Raw genomic sequence first — 20,993 nt, 5'->3', positions numbered from 1 at the left:
GATACCAAACACTAGTATCAAAATCGTAGCCATGAATGCCATTAAAATAACCATTGACTTTCACACCTAAGGTCCAGTTGCATGACAGGCGGTTAAAGTAACGTTATTTTTTTATTCAGATACAAGATAGCCGTTAACTGCAATCTCGCCTGGTGGTAAGTGATGGTTGCATTCTAAGATGGGAGTGGGCTTACTTGGAAAGGGTATGGGGCAGTAGCAGGTAGGGGTATAAGGGGTAGTTTTCATTAAATCCATACCCCTTTGGTTTCTACACGGCTTCGTACCGGAACGCTAAATCCCTTGGCTGGATGGCTTTGCCGGTACGGTGATACCTAACGAGCCACGACCGAAGCCTTCCACCAGACCAGACCAGAAATGTAGACAGTTAAAGTATTGTCAAGGTTAAACTTTGACCAACAATACAATCTGCATGAGTTTGCCTAAATAGTGTTTTTTCTTGGACCTAAATTTTAATTTTTAGTTGTATCATGGAGTGATAAATAGATATCTACAATCGCGTGCAAGCCAGTTTGCTTTTTATTGGTGGACAAAGTTTAAAGCTAACCGTAACCTAACTTTAAACGCCTGGCATGCAACTGGGCCTAACTGTAATGAAACAAGTACAATTTAACGTATATAACCTACTTACCAGCCCGTCAGCGTTTTGGTGACATCCCGTGTCGAATTTCAATTGATATTATGTTACATAGTTATTTGGAAAGGCGTTACAGTAGAAGTATTTGGTACAGTTATGACACCGAGTATTGATTTTGTGGTCACGATTAGCCAGTTGGAGTTTCGAAATTCTTTCGCTTGATGGTAAAATGTGACCACGAATTATACTTTCGTCTTTTGATTGCAGGGAACTACCAGCTGTTCGCTGTTAACAACTAAATAACAGAGTGTTTCCCTATAATCGACAGCTGTACATAGCTTTGTACTGACTAGAAAGGGGTTTTTATTTATATTTATAGGCTAGCTCTTTTCTGCATTCAGACCTGCTAGCAAGTGATGATGCAGCCTAAGATAGGCTATTAACTCTTGACTTGGTTTTAGATTTATGCAATCGTACACTGCATTTTGTAGTTAATATCTCCTAGTGTGTTTCTAAAGAGTTTGTGTGGTGTTGCGTGCTTGCTTGGCTGCATACTTTTCCTGCCTAAGTTAGGGAAGACGGGCAGTGCATAGCTAAGCGGAACATTGTACCTACATTACAAAAAAATACATACAATACAAAAAATTGTTTAGCGGATGATAGCAAAATAATCTTTTTGATCCTTATGTAATGCGTTGGCTTCCGCAAAGTATAGCCAGATTCTACTCAATATTTCAGGTGTATGTTGTAAACGTCACTATGTAGTTTTTATGATAACTTTCCACACAAGGATTTTAAAAACTACTGCTACCATGTGCTACTTATTTATTCTACATGACATAAAATATGTAAATAACTTTACAAGTTGTATGCCAGAAGAAAATTTGTACTTACTATTATTATTTTAGGGGGGAGGGGGGATTAAGCCCACCTTTTAGATTTGAGGTTGGTTGAGGTATTGAGGCTTCGAAAAATTAAATCAGTTTTTCTAATACTGGAATGACTATAAAATGACTCTGCAAGTGCAACAAATTAACTATAGTGAATAATGTGTAGTGATGGATTAATGTCACAGTTTTCAGCTCAGTGATTTAGTTCAAAAATTTCAGCACACGCAGTTCACTCATCGAAATGTCAAAGCCTCTTTCATTACCGACCTCAAAAGCAGCCTTTAATCAGCAGCCACATTACGGACCACAATATAACCAGTTTTATAATTAAAACGAATCATCAATCCCTATGGAGCGTGGTCTCAAAAACGTTTCACACGTTTGAACGGCTACCACTGAACCGATAAAATCATATACGTCCAAATGTATTACTATTCGATTTACGCTTGATTTAACCTGCATTATTAATGTTTTAATATCTTTGTGTGGATATTTGACTGTAATTTTGCTTTTTCTTTGCATGATGAGATGTTGGAGTAAAGCATTTCCCAGCGTTAAAAAAAAGGTGTATTGTGTTAACGAAGACAAAGTAGAAAGTAAGTGTTAGAACTTTACGAGTAAGTACTGGCTTCTTTAAATTACCCAGTAAAGGATATCTTTTTTAGAATTCTTTATTATACACACAAACATATTTACATGTAGGTACAGAACACATAAAAGACTCTATACATTAGGGTGCAAAAGTGGCTTTATTGCTAAAGCGAACGACCAGAGCGCGGGATTTAAGAAAAGTTCCACAAAGTTTATTTTTGTTCCTCAAAGAAGTTACAAATGCAATTTTAACAATGCAAAAGTAATTAATTATAATATAAGTATTACTGAACTGATTAAATCATATACATACGTCAAACATATTAGTATTCAATTTTTGCCTTATTTAACCTACTTTATTAGTGTTTAGATTGATATGGATATTATTTGAATTTAATTTTCGTTTCTTTGTTTAACAGGTTTGCAGCCATGATCGCAACTGTTGAATTACTTATGTGAATTGTGATTATGAATACAAATAAGAACAACACTTAGTCAGACTAATTATACAGGATTTAGAAAAATTGAGAGTTCCATATTAAGGTCTATTTTTATTCTTCATAATGTACTGGCCCCACGATTGTTAAGATTATGATTCAAAATAAGTAAGAGAAAAGGCAAAACATACAATGAGATTTTCATGGTGTGCCATCATAGTATTTTATTTCTCATAAAAATTGATTAATTTCGTTAACTCGTCAAATAAAGTGTATGTACATTAGAAAATACATTATATTATATAGAAATTCAACGTATGTGCAATATTAGAGCAGTAAAAATTTATAGCATTTTGCTGAAGTAAAGCCTTCCACGTTGAAACTTACCTTGAAATTTTCTGCTCCGTATTCTACTGTAGGTAGCATAGTAAAATAAAACTCAAGTAGCATTTCCTGCTGCCGCCTGCTGTTTTAGCGTTAGATCTCACTAGGGACTTTTAGTTTTATAACTTTTTATTCTTTCGTTTTCTTTCACTAATGCAAGACATTAGTGAAAGAAAACGAAACACACACACATTTCACATTTTTTTTAGTTTCTTTCTGAAGCGAATTGAAGCGAACGGATGTTTGGGATGGTGATGTGAACGAGACAGACCACATCCATGGAATACTAACTAGGTGTTAATAATAATAATAATATTTAACTTTACAGATTTGCTTCTGTTGGCTGCCACGTCACGACTTTATATTTTTACCCGACTACGGCAAAGCCAAAAGGAATGGTTATGATTTTAGCAGTCTATGTTTGTATGTTTGTTTCAAATTCTGTGTGTTCCACCGTAGTGCCTAAATTATTGGGCCGATTTTGATGAATGAGGTCAATCAATTCGTTATTGTGGTCCGGGTGATATAGGCTACATTTTAAAACAAATTTTTTTCAAATAAAGTGCAGGGTCTCCAAAAATTATTTTTGCTATTGTATCGAGTGGGATATCAAATGAAAGAGGAAAAAATTCTGAGTTCATAGATTTAAATATAGTATAATGTTAAAATAAACCGAGCGACAGAAAACAATTTTACAATATTATCTATCACTACCCGGCTCTACTGTTTTAACTTTATGTAGTTTAAAGATAAAAATATAAGGCATTTGTATTCATTATATCTAGAAAAATATAACATAAATGATCTTCCTGATCGTCATACTATTGAGTTATTGAGGTTAAACTGGGTTAAACATTTTTGCTATCGTACCTAGTGGGCTGACGAATTTTATATCGTATCGAAAAGACGTTTGATAAATTGTGCGTTTTATGTTTTTTTACAAAATAGCATCTAGAACTTTTTGCCGACAGACATTTCGTTAGTACAGTCTGCCGCTTAGCCAGAACTGTTGCCAACTCATTCCATTGGCCTTATTTTCAAGAATTTCAAGATAATATAACTAGACAAGAGTACTATAATAGTACACTTTTCCAGTTGGATTTAAAGATAGGCATCAAGTCAAAATACTTGTTAAGTTGAACTCTTTAAGTTTCAACTACTTTTTCGGCAGTTATCATGATATTTTGCAGGCTTCAAAATTATTTATAAGGAATCCCCTTAGTAAAATAAGTCAATAATAAGCGATGATTCATCAAACGATAAGTCATCTAAGAAAAAAATTTTTTGAACGCATACCAAGGACGCATATTAATATTTACAATAAATGACAAGAGATAAACAAACCGAAGAAAATTTTGCGGAGAATATTTCTTGCTTTCAGACATTCTCAAGGTTATTTTTTACGAACGTTACGATTTCGTTACGTTACATTACGTTACGTTTCGTTACGTTACGTTACATTAGTAAGTACCAACATCAAACGAATCGCAGAGCCGCTGGATTCTGGCGGCGTAAGACCGTGGCGTGTAAAAGTCCCTACAAGAAATCTATCTCCAGCAGTGAATGTCTATCGCTTGACAATGATGATTATGATGACTGGCTAATGCTCACAAACATGCAATCACAAGTGTAAATTAAAAATTTATAACACCCTCGACAAGTGAAGGTTACAGTAACTAGAAAAGAGCTGATAACTTTCAAACGGCTGAACCGATTTTCTTAGATTAGAAGCTAAGAACACTCTCGATCAAGCCACTTTACGAACAAAAAAAACTTAATTAAAATCGGTTCATTCGTTTAGGAGCTACGATGCCACAGACAGATACACACGTCAAACTAAACTGATAACACCCCTCTTTTTGGGTCGGGGTTTAAAAATAGTAGGTAATGCCTGCAGATGTAGTCTACCACGGAAATGCCATGACTTACAAGAACGTATGACGTGAAAAAGTTACATAAGACGTCGTGACTAAGCTCGCAAAGCGGTTCTGCCACGATATTTATGGCTTTGGGTTAATCCTATCTCTGACATGAGACACGATGACCTTGCAAAGAAAGTGAAAAATGTGGGCTCTACGTCTAACTTATGCTGTTTTAAGTTGAATTGTGGCGTGACCTTTAAGGCTCTGTTCTTTTTACTTTCTTACTTAAGTCATGAATTATTATCGTACCTTTATCTTTGAAAAAACCGGCCAAGTGTGAGTCGGACTGGCGCACCGAGGGTTCCGTACTCTGGTATTTTTTTCGACATTTTACACGATAAATTAAAAACTATTATGCAAAAAAATAAAATAAAAACCGTTTTAGAATGTACAAGTAAAGCCCTTTCATATGATAACCCTTTTCGTATAGTTATCTTACTTTGAAAATTAAAACACATTTTAATTTTTTTATAATGATGTAACCACAAATTCACAATCTTCGGATTTATTCCTTCACTTGTGCTATAAAACCTAACTATCTGCCAATTTTCATGATTCTAAGTCAACGGGAAGTACCTTATAGGTTTTCTTGACAGACACGACGGACGGACGGACGGACGGACAGACAGACAGATAGACAGACAGACAGACAACAAAGTGATGCTATAAAGGTTCCGTTTTTCCTTTTGAGGTACGGAACCCTAAAAAACTGTGAAAATATTTTTTAATTTAAATTTTAAGTGGTTAGTAACCTCTTTTGGATTTGTGTAGCACCTAGATGACACTTTGAAAATACTTTTAAACACTGTTGATTACGAATAAGAAAAAAATCTCTGTACAATAATGTATGGACTCCGGATGGATTCGAAACTAGTCAGGCATACTCCGACTAATTTCATGAGTCTAGCAGTAGGCTATATTTTAACAAGTGTAAATTAAAAAATTATAATACCCCCGACAAGTGAAGGTTACAGTAATAACTAGAAAAGAGCTGATAACTTTCAAACGGCTGAACCGATTTTCTTGGATTATAGCTAGAACACTCTCGATCAAGCCACCTTTCAAACAAAAAAAACTAAATTGAAATCGGTTCATTAGTTTAGGAGCTACGATGCCACAGATAGATACACAGATACACATGTCAAACTTATAACACCCCTATTTTTGGGTCGGGGGTTAAAAATAATCAAACTAAGCTAAATTAACTATTCAAAAGGGTTTGTCAGATGAGCGTCAAAGTCACTTAATGACTGCCATCTAACCAAGGACCAACGTTGTAACTTAATTTGATAACATTTACAACTTGGAATATAACTTCAATATCATATGAAACTTCAGCAACAGCAGTTTGCCTCGAGTAATCCTCTAAAGCTTTGAATTTATACCTATTTCACATGAAATATGTTATCCTCTTGCTCTAAAGTACAGATAGTTTCAAAATTAAGTTTTTTTTTAACTTTTATCATAAACGTAACATATCTAGTTAATCCCCCTGATTAATTTCCGCTTAAAATACACAATTTCTTTGTGAGTTTTTATCATTTTGCTATATTCTGCTAAAAATTGGTATGGTTAAAATAGAATACCTATGCTTGATTTGAAGAACCGATAGACGCAAGCGCAGAAAAGCGCAGCATTATCAGAACTTGCACTAGGCGGACAGATGACGTCAACCAAGTCTAAAAAAAAAGATTCCGACAAATTCAGAACGTCTCCCTTTTTTAAAATCGGTTAATAAAACTTAACCCAGCAATAAGTCTTTAAAAAATCTAATTCTAATTAATGATATAAGGATATGGTTTTTATTTTTCAAGCCGCATTACATTTAGCACTTATTACATTTATTTTGGAAAGGCCCATGTTCAACAGAGGACGCAAACAAGCTGATAGATGGATGAATGGATGGACATTTATTTTTGGACATGGATGGACGTTGTAGGTAGATACTCAAATCGCTGTCTTCTATTATTATATTATAGAAAACTTTAGACATAATATGTCTAAAGTTTTCTAAGCAGTATAAGGTAAAGATGATATTATCATCTTTACCTTATACTGCTTAGGTACATAACGAGATTTGTGTCCAATATATTGATATTGAACATATCCGCAGTTAATTGAGTTCTATGGCAGTCGACGTAATCCTTCACCGGTGTCAGAAGCCTACGTCGGAATACTTCCCATCCAATACTCGACCATAGCTATATTAGCATGCTAATTAAATTGACTAGCTGAGTTAGCCTAGTGGTCAAGACCTCAGCTTACTCATCGTTAGCTTGCCCTCATTCTTAATTTTGCATGGCGGCCATTTTGAAATTATTATGATTTGTTGTTATAGCAGCAATAGAAATTATACACTGTGAAAATTTCAGCTCTACCTATTATGGATCATGAGATACAGCTTAATAGCAGACAAACGGACGGACTGGCGGATGGACAGCTAAGGCTTAGTAATTGGATCCCGTGGGCGTTGTCATCTTTCGGGTAGGTACGGAACCCAAAGTTTAATATGATAAATGAAAATTCTGCATCTCAGATTATCTCGCATAAAATCAGGTACCTGCATCTGCTCAAGACAAGTTCAAACGGGCCAATTCCCGCAAGTGCTCCTTAATTGACAGCCTGATTTGACACGGTTTATTTTTCCCTGGCTTCGACCAAGGATATATTTTCTTTAAGGGTAGACGGGATATTCGATACATTGTATAACATTGTTCCAATTTTAAACTTCATCATCTTCACTACAAATCCATTGCTGGCACAAACATGGATTTGCTCTCTGAATGAAAATAGTTTAGACCATATCCACAATACTGACCAAGTGCAGATTGGTAGACTTCACATATCTTTGAGGATATCATGCAAAACTTTCAAGTATGCAGGTTTCCTCAACTTAATTGCTTTAAACATATCTACATAACTCGAAATGGTAAGAGGCACGGGACTGAACTCCACACCCCCGAATAGGAGGCCTATAAATATATAACTATTTTCTACAAATATAAAAAAAACGCTAATGTCCATAAAGAAGAAACATTGGCCTTTTTTCTGTGGCTTTCTCCTTTCTATAAATGAGATTAATGCGAAGTTATCTTTGTTATTTACTGTTTAAACGCGCAAAATATTTTAAATTTGCGATATAAATTCAACTTACGTAAAAACTGTTGACGGGAATTAAGCGTTTAATGAACGCATTGTGGAATTTTAAGTGAGAAATTCTTTATCAATGAATTTAAGTGCCAAAAAACGGATAAAGATTAAATTAAGTATGCTTTTTGTCATCGATAAGAAATCGTTACTTAAGTTGGTATTGCGGATTGGATTATAATCGATCAAGTTGAATTTTATTTAGTTACTAACTGTTGCCTGCGACTTCGTCCGCGTCCCGTGGGAACTCTTTTCCGCGGATTTAAAAAAAAAAGCTTTCATATGAAACTTGTTCTATCAATTACAAACACAACAAAAAAGTTATCCAATTTGGTCCAGTTATAGCATGACCAAAGGAAATAGCAATTCATTTTCATATATGTAGTATAATTCATTCCTTAAATTATTCACAGCTAATCAATTATTATTGTTATAGATTTACATAATCGTAGACTCTTAGATTTTATAATTTTCTTTCTCTTTTATTTACTTCTATTGTAGTCCTTACAGTTTAACACATACAGACAGAGTGGAGCATAATATGTGCACAAAATGTTCTACTTTTTAAACCCGACCCAAAAAGAGGGGTGCTATAAGTTTGACGTGTGTATCTGTGTATATTTCTATGGTATCGTAGCTCCTAAACTAATAAACCGATTTTAATTAAAAATTTTTTGTTTGAAAGGTGGCTTGATCGAGAATTTTCTTAGCTATAATCCAAGAAAATCGGTTCAGCCGTTTGAAAGTTATCAGTTCTTTTCTAGTTACTGTAACCTTAACTTGTCGGGGGTTTTATAAATTTTTAACTTACACTCGTACGTTTACTGTTTACGCTGTTTACATATTTTACTTTAAGTACGCCTACTTCACCTAACAAAAGGGTCTTTAAAATAATTAAATACATTACGTTTAAGTAATCCCCTCCGAATGAAGTAGCACTTTTTGTTCAAGAACCGTTTCGCGCGGTCCTTCATACATTGACAGGGCAACATAGTAATTAGTGTATTCCCTTCTTTCAACACCTTATCGCAACAATTTATCTACTGCACTTTTGTTTGTATGCTAATGGATGTTGTACTGTCGAACGGAATATGTAGACCTACTAAGTATTGTTTTTATTTTTATACTTACTTGCTGTTTTTACCCACGTTCTTCTTTTTAAGACACCATAATATAGTAATCACAACTTTATCTGTTAGATAAACATGTTCTATCTTAGACAATCACTACGGATGTAGTGGCATTAATAAAAGTGATGAAAAAAAAAACAAAATTGTTCAAACACTCCTGATAAGTTCAATTTCTCACCTCAGTTGCAGTAAATTACAATTTTTTAGTTTATCACAATTTATGTAAGACCTCATTCGCACGAGAGTTTTTTTAACGTCCGTTAAAAAAGCGTTCAAATAGAACAAATGCATTCCCAAGTATCTGTTTACATGTCAACGCTTTTTTAACGTGCACTTTGTATTTTCAGCGCAACGCCGGGTTTTAACGCGACGCTTTTTTAATACTCTTGCGAATCAGGGCTAAGACTAAAATATGATGCCCAAGATTTTGTCGTTTTTAAAAGCCCCCTGGGCACTCTTTGATTTACTAGGATAAAAGTAGCTTATGTTTGTTTCCAAGTTAATTGATGAAGTTCCAAGATGCAAGCTGTCTCTGTACCAAATAGATGCCCGCATTTTTATCCAAATTTCAAATGGGAATAAATTGACCACCTTTTCCTCATTGAATTAAATTAGTATTTATAGAAAAGCTATTTAAAAAAATCGTGTTTTATGAAGCTGGCACTTAATATCAAGTTTTAAACAAAAATGATTTGTAGCCCGCTAAAGTTTTGTTCGGACTTCGAAATGACCTGTAGGTATAGTGCGTAGAATTCGTTGCTTTTGCTTTAATTACCTTAGGATGAAATTTACTGCAAAGGAATTTTATACACCGCAAATTACAGAAGTACCACTAATAAGACATCTGCTCACGACATTTGACGCCATCTCATTCCGAGACTACAACCACCGGTGTACTATAATTTGACAAATAGAATGAGATGCATTAGTGAGCATTTTCTACATAATAAGGTACTATGGACCGCGGGTATGTAATTTAGCGACCGGCCGTAGAGATGGGTTACTTTCTGCGATATTTTAATGCACTCAGTTTGTATTTTATATTTATTTATATTGTAAAGGCTTTTTGCTAAGTAATGGGTAAGTGCGAGATGGAAAGTGCTGGTTTGAAAATGGTAAAAATAGTCGTTGCATACCTATAATTGACTTGTTGATAATATAATTGTCACTTACCACCTGGTGAAACTGCAGGCAAGGACGAATGAAATAAAAAATCTGTGGAAATCAGTGAGAAAATATAAAAAAATAAGCTGATAAATATCAACATACAGATCAAACCACTGAGAAATTTGAGATTTAGTATGTAGCTATATTTTCTCTAAGTTTATTTAAATTTTAAATCAGATATATACAGGATGTCCCTTGACTGCAATCTCACCTGGTGGTAAGTGATGACGCAGTCGAAGATGCCAGTTTTCATTAAACCCACACTCTTTTGGTTTCTACACGGCATTTCCTACCGGTACGCTAAATCGATTGCAAATAGTATATCGTAGATACCCATTTCGACAGAATTTTTAGAAATTGCACCTCGGAGTTTTTTGTACGACGATTAATTATGAAAAGCACAAAAAAAACTGATTCATAGTTGTCGTATTGCCTTACATACTTGTTTAACCTCAACACACAAAAATCTCATACATAAAACCAAACTTATAAGGTGGTAAAATAAAAACGTTCAGGAAAAATATACGAATAAAAAAAAAAATATAATTTCAAGTCCAAGTTGTTCAGCTTCAGCGATCAAAGATTCCTACAACGAGATAAATGTATGAGGTGGTTTTTAAAATATCACATCTCTTATAAGCCTTTGGATCGAAAAATAAAATGGTTACGAAGAAAACGAGGTGTGAACGCTACATTGTAGGGATACAATCTCTATAACCATGGAGTTGAAGAAGCTAGATGTTCACTAAGTAAATATTATTTACATAATATACCTAGGTAAATGTACTATGAAAACTAACCATGCCTATTTTTACCCGACTATGGCAAAGCCAAAAGGAAGGGTTATGCTTTTAGCAGTCTATGTATGTAAGTATTTGTATGTACGTTGGTTTTGTATTTATGTGTGTTCCACCGTAGTACCTAAATTACTGAGCCGATTTTGATGAATGGGGTGTCAATCAATTTGTTATTATGATGATGACCTGATGGATGTTACATCCAAAGAAGTATGGTCTCCAAAAAACTGAACTGCCATATTATGTCATATTGATTTTGTTTTATAGCCAGTGTGGTATTTGGTGGAATAAAGAAACTCATAGACATACATACATGAAGCCTGAAATATTAAAATGCTTTTCTTGAGGTCTCCAAAAAACTGAACTGCGATATTATGCCATATTTTTTATAGCCAATTTGGTACTTGGTGGAATAAAGAACATAAATGGTGGAATAAAGACATACACACATGAAGCCTGAAACATTACAATGCTTTTTTTGTACAGTCGTGTAATACAACAGGGGCTTGGCTCTTTGGCTCAAACATTGGGCACCAGGTTGGACGGGTGCGATATCTAGCTACTTTAAGTTCATGGTGTCTACTCATCTGTAAGGATCAACTCGAACGTGGTGATTCGGTCGGATGGCAAAACCGTCAGGTCAAGCAAATTGTAGTAAAACTTCTCTCATATATTATCTCGGATTAGTGGATAGTTAGGTTGGATCGTGATAATTTAAACTAGCATTCTATTTTTAGAATTACGTAGGTTTTTTATACTTTATTATTCAGATACAAGATAGCCCTGGACTGCAATCACACCTGGTGGTAAGTGATGATAACTAAGGTGGAAGAGTGCTAACCTGGATGGGGCATGGCGGTGTTCATTAATCCCATATTCCTTTGGTTTCCATACTGCATCGTACCGGAACGCTAAATCGCTTGATGGCACGGCTTTGCCGGTAGGTAACTAGGCACGGCCGAAGCCTCCCACCTGACCAGACCAAGAGAAATTAAAAAATTACAAATCCTGCTGGGAATCGAACCCATCAGGACCTCCCACTAATAAAACCACAGCGCTTAGCACTGCGCCAGGGAGGTCGTCGAAAACGGAACCCTACCTACTACGCCTCCGTCCATCTGTCTATCTGTCAGCGAGCTGTATCCCATGAACCGTAATAGGAAGAGAGTTAAAATTATCACAGAATGTGTATTTCTATTGCCGCTATAACAACAAATAATAAAAAGTTCAAAATGGCTGCCAAAAAAATAAATTGTGCTCATTCTTTTACGATTGGTACGAGACCCTTCGTGTGAGAGTTCGACTCGCACTTGTCCGATTTTTTAATCATCATCATTGTAACTAATGGTGCAAGGCTAACCAACGAATAAACTTTACATTAACAGCAGTAATAAATGCCTTTACATGTTAAGGGTGTTCAAACTGGACGCACCAGACCATAGCATATACGAACAGTCTTAGAACCATAAATATTTCATGTCCTAATAAAACACTATTTGTGAAGAGAGATGCTGATCTTAAAACTACAAGGAATGGTTATAGGACGTCGTAAAGATCACTAAGTCGATAGTTTATGGTGAACATTGATATGGTTTTATATATTTTGTTATTAGATAAGGATTATGTTGGCGCCAAGGTCTGTAATTTACATTGTAACGAAATATATTAGTTAATAGGAACTGGACCGACGACGGCCGTTGGGGCAGACGTGTTCTGGAGTGGAGACCGCGTACCGGTAAGCGCAGTGTGGGACAACCTCCTGCCCGCTGGACCGATGACCTGAAGAAGGTGGCGGGGAGCGGGTGGATGAGGAAGGCGGAGGACCGTGTTTGGTGGCGCGCTCTTGGAAAGGCCTATGTCCAGCAGTGGACGCTTACAGGCTGATGGATGGATGGATGGATGGATGGATTGATGTGAGCTTTGTCAAAGAGAATGACGCCTGACACTGATATCTATAGAGTGCACTTGGACTTTGCTCAGACTCAAGATTGAGTTAAAACGAGACAGATTTATGTGAGAGATATATCTCTGCCTCGTTTTAACTATGATTTAAGTCTACGCAAAGTCAGAGTGCGCTCTCTCACCCTGAGAGACGAAGTAGCACTCTCAATTATTATTATTAATGATTCATAGACCTATATTAAACTGTGATAGCCTAGTGGTTAGAACGTCGGCCTCCTAATCGGAGGTCGAAGGTTCGATCCCGGGCACGCACCTCTAACTTTTCAGTTATGTGCGTTTTTAGTAATTAAATATTACTTGCTTTAACGGCGCAGGAAAACATTGTGAGGAAACCTGCATGCCTGAGAGTTCTCCATGTTCTCAAAAGTGTGTGAAGTCTGCCAATCAATCCGCATTGGGCCAGCGTGGCAGACTATGGCCTAAGCCCTTCTCATTCTGAGAGGAGACCCGTACTCAGTAGTGGGGCGGAAATACGAATAGACCTATAGGCTATTATTATGTGTATATCTACGTGTGGTCTAGTTGTGACAACGCATATCAATCGATTGCGATTGCTAGACTACGTTGACCCAAGTCGGTAACTGGATGGGTGACCGACTTTGGAGGCCTTTTCGTTTGCTTCGTGCCTAGGAAAGGCTGAATCCAGCGGCTCCAACTGTGATGTCATCCGACTTAGTCTTCCAGCGCTGCGCTGCCCGAAATCGCTTAACCCCCTGTGTATCTGTGTATCTGTCTGTGGCATCGTAGCTCCTAAACTAATGAACCGATATAAATTTAGTTTTTTATTGTTTGAAAGGTGGCTAGATCGAGAGTGTTCTTAGCTATAATCCTAGAAAATCAGTTCAGCCGTTTGAAAGTCATCAGCTCTTTTCTAGTTATTGTAACCTTCACTTGTCGGGGGTGTTATAAATTTTTAATTTACACTTGTTATGATACAATTTGATTGTAAAGGGGCTTTTATATTATTAGCAAGACTTAAATCATTATTAAAGATTGCATTCAGCTACTGCAGCATTACTATTAATTTAATCGCGGTCTTAAAAAAACACACTTTTTAAATTTACGCCTATTAAAAACCTTTCCAAATCCCAAGTTAACCATCCATTAAGAACATGTGCGTCCACATATTTGCAGAGTCAATAACAGTAAAACAAACGTTAGGTGGTGTAATCAAAATAAAATTATATTGGTGGAAATGGTCGTGGATTCGGTTCCGGCACTAATGGCGGTGGCAGGTGGTACTGAATCATAATAAAAACCACAAACAACCGCACTAAACCACTGTGTTGGGTTCTGTAGGTGCAAACATTGGCTGTAAATTTTTTCTTGGCATATACATAAAGCTACGGGCTCGCCTGTACGTCACGAATGCAGAACGCGGGACGCGATGCGAGTTACGTATTCCACCTGTACCCTCATGATAACCCAGGCAAAGTCAGAAGAGTTAGTATGTCTACGCATTACGTGTGGGAATTTTCCGGCGCAGCACATAGCATCACCGCCAATTCCGCTCGCAATTGCACGTGATCTCTGTTACCAACGACTGAAGAATGGAAGAGAGGATACGGATATAAAGATTTAGCTACTAAGTCGAACATAGATTTAGCATAGTGAACAGCATTGTCACTTAGATTAAGCTAGTATAAGAATAAAATTAGTAGGTAAAATCCTCCGTTTCCTTCAGTTAACCCTGGACGCTGCCGCATTACGTAACTTGCGCGACAGTTGTAGTCGCGGGAATCGACCGCCGCGCGGCTGACGTTCCCGGTTCGTAGTCGCTTTGGTCGTGCAAGTTTAGATGATGTTTATGTATGTTATGTTTAAGTAATTTTATTAAGTAGGTACTAACTTTTGCCCGCAACAACAATAAGGTTGTTTTTTAAATCCTGTCGGAACATTTCGATTTTTTGATAGCACAAGTAGCCGATAGTCTCCCCTGGGATACAAGCACACTAGTATAGGTATCAAAGCTCAAAATTGGTTAAACGAACGGGCCGTGAAAAGCTAGCAGACATGCATTCACATTTATAAAATTAAGGGTATAGAAGCATGAAAAATAGTACGCGTTTTATTGTCTAAAAATTGAGAAAAGTCAGAAGTAATTAGGAGGACGTAGTCTTAACCACTAAGCTCACCTAGTTATTAACTAATTTGGCAATTTAATTAATTAACTACATGCTATAAAAAAAAGACGATTTAAAATGATGCCCGTGTAACCCTAAAAAAGGCGTCAATTTACTCAGTGAGTGGCCAATTTGACTCCGTGTCGTCGGTGACACCTGCGGAGATCGTCTCGAGTAATTGATTTCTCTAACAATATTCCGGTAAATATTTAAGACATTTTGGAAACCAGTTTACTTCATTTGTGGTTTAAAACTCTTACCTATCGGTAAAAAATTATTAGATATGTTTTTGTAATTAATTTCTTAAACCTTTGTTACAATGTTCAATCAAAAGTTGTTAAAAGACGTTTTAGTATATTCTGCCAATTGGAGAAGCACAGTGTTGTTTACTTATTGAAGTTGTGTACAAAAATCTTAAGCACAATAAATGAGTTTTTTTGTGCTAATTTTTATTATAACCTAATTAATATCCCAACAATATAGGTACTAGATAATACTTGAAGTTCGGATCTTAAAACAATAGTTCATTATCCATTTTAATTGTAAAACATTGTTTGGATACGGCCTTCAACGGACACAATTATTAAGGTATTAAAAATAATTCTCTGAAAACCAGCTATTGTATAAAAGTGAAAAGCGTTCCAAGTTTTCCTTTATTCCAACCCCTAAATTGTATTGCTCACGCCTATACACTGGGGACCAACTGCAAAACGCTAACAAGCCATTCATACAAAAAAATTTAAACCCATAGGAAAGAAACAGCCCTTGATGGCCATAGACTATCGGAATAGGATAGACTAAGCCTTTGCGATCAAACATCAGCAATAAAGCTAACTTTTTTTAAAATTCAAATACAAGTTAGTCCTTGACTGCAATCTCACCTGGTGGTAAGTGATGAGCAGTCTAAGATGGAAGCGAGCTAACATGGAAAGGCTATGGCGGTTTTTATTAAACCTATACCCCTTTGGCTTCTACACGGCATTGTACCGGAACTCTAAACATACAGATTGCACAGCATCGCATTGCAATAGAGTAAAGGAACTAGATAGTATATTTTTGGATTGGCAAATTAATTACGTACTAGGCACACCGACGGAGCGGAGTGGCGGGCGGTGCTGCTACTATGCTTTAATCTTCTTAAACTTGGCGTTTTAGTTATAACCGTTTAACATACGGTTGAAAATGTTATTTATTAATGGCTCTCAAGCAGCTAGGAGTCGTAGCAGCAGCGGGGGTCGCGAAACGCAGATGAACCAGTCGACTCTTGTTCATAATATTATCACCGTGCATTACTAGCTCACAATCAGCGCGCTGTACCTCCCTACTCGCTGCCACTCGCCTTGCTACAACTCTATTCACTATGCCTCGACTTTACTTACCGCACTCATTCCTCATTAAATAGTCATTACTAGTTTTGATATCACTATCGTCAGTTTATTTAACGTCTTAAATCTAAAATATTTGGTTAGTAGCACTGTTATTTTACCACCCAAAATAATGACTCATTTTGTGTTGACTCGGATGGGAGAGTTTCCGCGCGAAAAGTCACTTTCTAGGCTTTGGTAGTAAAATTATCGGCTTCATTTTTAGGCGGCACGTGAAATACCTATCTATGTTGTTTCCCTTAGTCTGGGCTAACGACGTACAATTATTTATAATTGGATACTTAGGTGATTTTGTTAGTGCAAATTTCACATTGGCGTCAATTGTGTATGCAAATCGTCTTTAAAATACAATATTTGAATTGCAAATCACCCTTGCTTGATGATTTATTCAGTTTGAAAAAACAACGTATAGTTTGTTATAATTTTACGGTGCACACTGTTTAATAGATTTTGAAATACATAATATATTATGACCATGGAATTTTTTAATATTTAAGTTATTATGGGCGTATTTATATACCTATACTTAGGTTATTTAAACCAAGGGACTGAATTCCGAAAGTTCGCAGTTCAAATCCAATCCGTTTTTTTGCCATATTATGCTTCCTGTTGTAGCTTGTAGCTTATGCTTGATGTAAATCCAGTAGCATGGCATGCGATTAAAATTACATTACGGTTACGGTTTTTGACCACCAATCAAATTGGGTTGCACAAGTCACTATTCGAACCTTCATGGTTAAGGTTAAAGGTAAAATTTTGGTCCAACCTGGACCTATTTGGTATGTGAACAGTTGTATTAGGTTTAGGCTACTTTTTATCCCGAAAAATCAAAGAGTTCCCGCTGAATTTAAAACAAATTTAATCCACGCGAACGAAGTCGCAGTCATTGAGCCATCTCAATATAAGTACCTACTCGTAGGTAAATAATAATAATCAAGTAAAAAGTTAAGTGCTATTATACACTAAATTTACAAAGCACAAAAGTAATAAATTGATCCATAAACATAAGCGAATTAGCCACCAATGATCCAAATATGAAGACAAATCGTGATTGATATTGTAAGCCAAGATTTATACTGCACCATTGTCTGACGATAATATCTACATGTTGATTTATTATTAACATTGATCCAGTATTAATATGTCTAGCATCGGATCTAATGATCCATGTCTTGTCGGCCGAGCGTATCGTTAGGCGTAAACACAATTAAATTATACCTTTCTAATCCTACTTAGACATTTTATTCGACCACGGACTATTAGCGAGAAACGAGTTAAGAGCTAAAAATCAGAAACGAATTGGTGAGCAATAAGCATCCTGAAGAAAGCCTGAAGACCGTAAAAGTGCGAAAGTTGGAGTAGGTCCTTCGGCCACATTAAGAGAAATAGCAAATATGACCTCCTTCAGCTCATTTTCAGGCTTAATAAAACAACTAGATAGATTTTATTTCTACGCTGTTAACTGAAAAAAAATCGAATACAATTATTGTTCAGTGGGATATTTCGGTCACAATAAACAACTTTATAATTAAACGTTTCGTGTTTTTATTTCAATATAGAAAAAAGAAAATTCCTGAAATAATTTACCAAAACATTAAACGTTCCTCTGATGTTTTAAAATAAATTAAATTGTTTTTTGTTTAATCGAAATTTTCCTTTCTAAACACCAATTGGAGCGTAAAAATTGTTCAATTTAATTTTATTTATGCTTACATTTTATTCATTTCAATTTAGATGATATTAGCTAGAACAATAACATGGCATAGTAATACCTATATCTACGCGTGGAAAATGACCCCTTCGTTCCCATGCGTTAATCAAACCCTATGGATGATTAAGCATGGCATTTTAAAAGAAATCCTTCCGTTCTTGTCACACAAACTATAAAAAATCACCAACAACATTATAGGAATAGAGCCCGGGAGGGCCAGACCTTTAGTTATTTTATAAAAGTTTCTATACGTATTGTCCTCAACACAAGGGGGAAAGATCAGTGACTATGAAGCTTGGATCATGGTGGCTTTGGCAGAGCAAGTAGCAAAGGTGGTTTCTTACGTCAAAGTGTAAAGTAGGTATAATTTCTCTATATTTTCTTCTCTCGTCATGCATTGCCAGACAACAACACAAACTTAAACGGTTTATTAAAGTTTAAGAGCGTCTGGCAAGGGGTTACGAATCAGAAATCACGACATGCGTTGCCACGACACTTAGTGTCTAATACTAATCTAAAGAAAATTTAAAAATATTAGGTTATACTTACTTTATACTTTGACGTAAGAAATTTTACACTTTCGTTACATGTTACCTTTCAAAGCCACCGTGATCCAAACTTCATAGTCGCTTATTGTTCCTCCCTGTATCGGGGCCAATTATACACAGAGAAACTTTCAGCTTTTATAAAATAACGAACGTTTGGCCCTCACAGGCTCTTAATCCAATCCCTTCTTGTCACACAAACTATAAAAAATCACCAACAACATTAGACAAATTGAAATGGGCCGTAGCATTAGCCTTTTAGAATTTTAATACCGATTGACGTTTCACCCTACAATCCATCGTATATTTCCCCTGAGCTTCAGGCAGTTCTGTTTATCTCCTGCCTCAAAGGCATATTCTATCGACATTTAACAAAGACATTTACTTTCTCTGTCTAACGATTTGTGAGAGAGGGAGATATAAAACAAGTTTTGCGTGATATCCACGGGAGTTGGTCGAGGTAAACATATCTCATGTTCCCTCGTGTAGGTAAACACAACCCCAAAGTTCTAAGTTCCCCTAATAAGCCATCACGTCTCACCTTAGGGTGCGGTGGTGGTCCTGTGTTCAAAGATTATTTCATTCTCTTATAGAAGCGAGATATTAATTATCCAGTTAATTATCAAGTGTGAATTTCCATATTTAACTTATGTGTATGGTAACTTATTAATCTTATGTAACAAATAAGCAAAAAATTGTCAAAGATCACAAAATAAATTGAATTAAACAATTATTTATTTTCTGTAGAAAAACGATAACTATAGAAAATAATATAATGTTGAAAATACGTTTACAGTCATAGAGGAAGACTAAGTTCTAATTTAGTAAAACTAAATGAAAAATGATGAAAAGTACATAATTAATTTTAGCGCTTTTCGAAAAGATATCGTGAGGATACCTCAATCAATCAATCAGCCTGTTTGCGTCGACTTCTGGACATAGGTGATAGGAAGTCCCAAGACGCGCGCCACCACACACTTTTCTCCGCCTTCCTCATCCACCCACTTCCCACTTAGTGAAGGTAACAGACTATTAGGTATTAACTACTCTAGTCGTCTCATCATGAATAGATACAAAAGTTATATAATCTTTGACCGCGTGAGGTCATGTGATGAATGTATGGGGGAGAAGCGTGACGCGATAAGCACGCCACCTATGACCATCAACAAGTTGCAAATTAATATTATTCTCAGTACATTCACCCCTAAAACTTTATAATAATAACCATAAATTATTGAGCTATTTAGGTTGTGGAAAGTTTAGTTGGGTTTATAGTTCACCCATGCTGTCTTCACGTGGGTAATCTTAAACAGTAAACATTTGTTTGTATTAGGCTTGACTTATGATTAATAACGTGTATTGGCAATGTTCGTGCAATATGTTCTGTCAGTTTTACTAAAGATTTTGGTTTCGTAAAAAATCCAGTAAGTATTCTTTGATTTTCTGGGATAAAAAGTAGCCTGTTTCCGTCCCCAGGATGCAATCGTTAAAATCTTTTAGGGGGATAGACCATAGAAAGGTAACAGACAGAGAGACAGAGAAACGCAGGAATTTATAATTTTGGTCTTGTCTTGGTTGTCTTGGTTGTAAGTATCTTGATGTTGTGTCTAGACGAAAAATAGCCTATGTCTTTTTCCGAGATGCAAACTATCTCTAGGTCTCAAAATCTCTAAATCGGTTAAACAGATGGGCCATAAAAAGCTAGCAAGCAGAGAGACAGACGACAGACTCCCTAAACACACTTCACACTCACACTCACACTAATATTATAAAGGCAATAGTTTGTGTGTATGTAAGTATGCGTGTATATTGTGTGTGTGTATGTTTGTTATTCCTTCACACAAAAACTACTGGACCGATTGCCTGAAATTCAGAAAGGAGATAGATTATACCCTAGATTAGCACATAGCTTACTTTTTATCCCGGAAAATCATAGAGTTCCCACGGGATTTTAAAAAATATCCACGCGAACGAAGTCGCGACTCGCGGGCATCAGCTAGTTACTATGGATTCATACATACTATTAGCTTATGTGTCTGTCTATACATTATAAGGCTATTTTCGCACGGCATCGGATCCGAATCCAAGAATTGCAGCTCCAACAGTAGACCCCAATTTCGTTTTTGGAAGCCGAGAATATCTCCATTTGGAGCATTGTTTACGGACCGAATTAACTACAATATTACTTGTATGTATCATTGTTCAAG

General features: G+C 36.1%; 2 long non-coding RNA genes across 2 annotated transcripts in view; both read left to right on the top strand.

Annotated features, from left to right (window-relative positions):
* LOC123870101 overlaps positions 1-20,993 on the top strand; it is a 303,294-nt gene that overhangs the window by 70,694 nt on the left and 211,607 nt on the right. The gene's annotated exons all lie outside the window — the stretch shown is intronic.
* LOC123870103 lies at positions 5,054-20,976 on the top strand. The gene is made up of 3 exons (XR_006797010.1): positions 5,054-5,064; positions 14,979-14,983; positions 20,917-20,976. It is a non-coding gene; the product is annotated as an uncharacterized LOC123870103 (long non-coding RNA).

The sequence above is a fragment of the Maniola jurtina genome, chromosome 12, assembly GCF_905333055.1.
Source record: "Maniola jurtina chromosome 12, ilManJurt1.1, whole genome shotgun sequence".
NCBI classification, from domain to species: Eukaryota; Metazoa; Arthropoda; class Insecta; order Lepidoptera; family Nymphalidae; genus Maniola; species Maniola jurtina.
The sequence above is the reverse complement of the archived record's forward strand: the minus strand, read 5'-3'. Positions and strand labels throughout refer to the sequence as shown.